Source organism: Sinocyclocheilus anshuiensis, unplaced genomic scaffold (genome assembly GCF_001515605.1).
Source record: "Sinocyclocheilus anshuiensis isolate Anshui unplaced genomic scaffold, SAMN03320099.WGS_v1.1 scaffold1015, whole genome shotgun sequence".
Lineage (NCBI taxonomy): Eukaryota > Metazoa > Chordata > Actinopteri > Cypriniformes > Cyprinidae > Sinocyclocheilus > Sinocyclocheilus anshuiensis.
This window is the reverse complement of record NW_015546029.1, coordinates 1,115,567-1,119,385: the sequence shown is the minus strand read 5'-3', so window position 1 is coordinate 1,119,385 and position 3,819 is coordinate 1,115,567.

Below are 3,819 nucleotides of genomic sequence, written 5' to 3'. Positions count from 1 at the left end.
GTGTTCCCTCGGTCAGGGAGTAGAACAACTGGCAGTGAGAGGTTTCTGGAGAGGCAAACAGGTCTACCTGAGCGGTAGGTAGTCTACTCCGAAACGTCTCCAAATCAGCTGGACCGTCTGGGGATGGAGTCGCCATTCTCCCGGAAGCACGGTCGGGACTCGGCCATGGAGCCAGTGCTGAAGCGGTCTCCCAGGAGCTCTGTGGGACCGCCACCTGCTCTTGAATGTATTCAAGCAGTTCAACACAGACTGAGCACGTTCCTGCATGAGGCGTGCTGTCTGTTCGACCGAGACCAACTCCATACCGATAAAAGAGATCCTCTGCGTCGGGGAGAGTTTACTCTTTTCCCAGTTGCGCCCTGTTCTCTCAGGGGAACAAGGGCTGCCTCCGCAACTTACGTGAAGACATGGGGTGACAGGGACAGCCCGGAGGGCAGGACCTCATACTGATATGCTCGTCCTTCGGATGTGAACCGCAGCAATGGTCTGTGGTGCGGAAGGGTCTACACATGAAGTACTCGTCCTTCAGGTCGATCGCTAGAAGTGGCACCAACTGAACCACCGATGTACCCGCGGTGGGGCAGCGAGGGAGAACGCAGGGACCCAGCCCGGGCGTCTCATTGCCGGTCCGAAGCGGGGTCAGCGTGTGCGCAACACTTACCTGCGCTCAGGCAGAGGGTGCGTGAGTAGTACGTTTGACCGCACTCTCGAACCGCCCACAGCTGCTCACTGGCGAGAGAGGAGGGTGCGTGTGATCCGAGACACACAGCTCCCTGTCCCCTCTGGGGACCCAGAGATAGAGGAAATTGCTCTTTTGTCGAGTATTTGGGTACCACTGCCAGAGAGGTCAGTGGTGGAAAAAACAAAAAACAAAAGATTCTCTGCCCGGCCCTCCACCGGGGGAGGGAGTGGTGTGTTCACCATCTCCCGAAGAGCAGGTTTTTCCACCTCTGGGTTGCCCGTCTCAGGGCCTCTTGCTCTCAGAGTTCTCTGAGAAGTTCCGGGTTGTGACCACCCTCGTGCAAGTCCCTCAGTGCCTTGGCCTGGTGCACTTGCAACAACGCCGTAGCGTGTAGGCGGAGGCAGCTTCTCCACAGGCCGTATAAGCATCGCTGGCCAGTCGAGTACCTACAGACCCGGGAGTGGGGGTACGGTTCTCCCTGCCGGGTGGAGGCGGTATTAGGACACAACTGCATCGCAACTGACCACTCCACCGCGGGGACCCTTGTAACCCCCTAGCTGCACCACCGTCGAGGGTGGTGAGGGAGGAGGAACCACACTGTAAAAAATTGCTGTAAAAAAAACGGGCAAAATCTGACAGTAACATCCTGTTTTCCATTAAAACATCCTATTCTATTCAAAGAATCCTGTAAAAAATTAAAATCCTATCACAAAAATATTACGTGGCACAACTGTTTTCAACAGTGATAATAAGAAATGTTTCTTGAGCACCAAATCAGCATGTTAGAGTGATTTTTGAAGGATCACGTGACACTGAAGACTACAGTAATGGCTGCTGAAAATTCAGCTTTGCCATCACAGGAATAGATTAAATTTTAAAATATGTAAAAATAGAAAACAGTTATTCTAAATTGGAGTAAAGTTTTACAATATAAATGTTTTTTTTACTGTGTTTTGATATGATCAAATTTTCGACTGTCAGTCAGCAGCCTGGCTGCAGCATTTTGTACCATTTGAAGACGCCCGATGGATGATTGATTTGCACAGATTTATAACAGGATATCAATTAGAGCCCTTACCAAAAAGAAGTAAACTTCAAGTTTATTTTATTAAGTATACTTAAAGGGATAGTTGACCCAAAAATGAACATTTTGTCATTAATTACTCACCCTCACGTTGTTCCAAACCCATAAGACCTTACACTATCAAGGCCCAGAAACATAGCAAGGACATCTAGGCACTAGGGTGATGCGGAGGAGACAAACGGTTGAATAAAGTGGTTTTTTTTTTTTCTTTTGCACTCAAAAAGTATTCTCGTAGCTTCGTAAAATTACGATTGAACCCCTGATGTCACATGGATTATTTTACCGATGTCCTTGCTACGTTTCTGGACCTTGATCGTGTAAGGACCCTTGCTGTCTATGGGAGGGTCAGAGAGCTCTTAGATTCCATCAAAAATATCTTAATTTGTGTTCCGAAGATGAAAGAGGTCTTACGGGTTTAGAACGACACAAGGGTGAGTAAATAATGACAGAATTTTCCTTTTTGGGTGAACTATCCCTTTAAGTAAAGTTCAAGTATATTTTTAAGTATACTTTATGTAGTAAGTATACAAATATCAGTATTTGTAGTATATACTACAAATAAATATACTAGTAGTAAATAGTAAATATACTAGTAGTATACAGTGGGTACAGAAAGTATTCAGACCCCCTTTACACTCGAAGTAGATTGGTCTCTCTAAGCGAGATCCCAATTCGTCGGTCATCCGACGTGACGTCGAGAGTGACTGACTGAAAGGGAACTGAGCACCAAATCAGCATATTAGAATGATTTCTGAAGGATCACGTGACACTGAAGACTACAGTAATGGCTGCTGAAAATTCAGCTTTGCCATCACAGGAATAGATTAAATTTTAAAATATGTAAAAATAGAAAACAGTTATTCTAAATTGGAGTAAAGTTTTACAATATAAATGTTTTTTTTACTGTGTTTTGGATCAAATAAATACAGCCTTGGTAAGCATAAGAGACTTCTTTCAAAAACATTACACAATCTTTATTATTCCAAATAGAGAGAGGCTACCTTCACACTGACAGTTTTTGTTACTGTAACTGACAGTTCAATTTACTTACAGGTGTGAGTCTCGAAATGTCCCATTCACACAGCAGCTTACAGTAGCGTCTCGAATGCTGTCTGTATGAACGTGCAACGGGAGTCAAATTAGTACCTTAAGGGTACGAATTACTACTCTAAAGTACTAATATGTACCTATTAGGGGTAAAAAATGTACAAAGATGTCCTTTTAAGAGTACTGCTACAGTGTCAAGCAGTTGTACCCCAAAAGGTACCATTTTGACCCCTTTTTTTCTGTGTGGCCTGGATGAGTGTGAGATTTCCCGGCCTGAAATTACGTCCCAGTCCGGCCCTGTCAAGTAGTGTTAATTTTGTCAGCTATTTTTAATTTAGTCTTAAGTTCCGTCGCAAATGACGTACTATACACTATGCACTTATACACTATGTACTTATGCACTATGAACTCAACCATGTAGTGTATGAATGATATAAGGTTATTTTGTCATTCATAATCAGAGTCTGATAGTCCCCTCCCTCTTCACTACGTAATTAAAGCTGCGACAGTTGAGTGCATGAAGTGTTCAACATTCCACAGGCTGCAATATAACAAAGAGTGAAAAATTGAAGGGGGTCTGAATACTTTCCGTACCCACTGTACATCTATTCCCCTTGGGATTAAATTGGCCCACATTCTAGAATATAAAAGTATACTTTAAGAACAGTAGTTTAATAACAGTAGTAAATTTTGAGTACACAACTAGTTTACATCTATGTTTTTAGTTTGTACTGCAACTATACTAAAAGTGAACGTATAGGTATACTGATAGTTTACTAATTAAATACTTGTAGCATGTTTAGTACACTTTGAAGTATAGTCTCAGTAAAGTACTAGTTTAGTAGTTTTATACTGCAAGTATACTCGTAAGTTTTCTTTAAGTGAACTTTACATCATACTTTAAGTATACTATTATGTCCCTATTTAGGGATTCATTTGTATATATTTTGTTACATGAATATCTGAACATACAAAACATCAAAAGAACAGGGTATCTGCTTGTAAA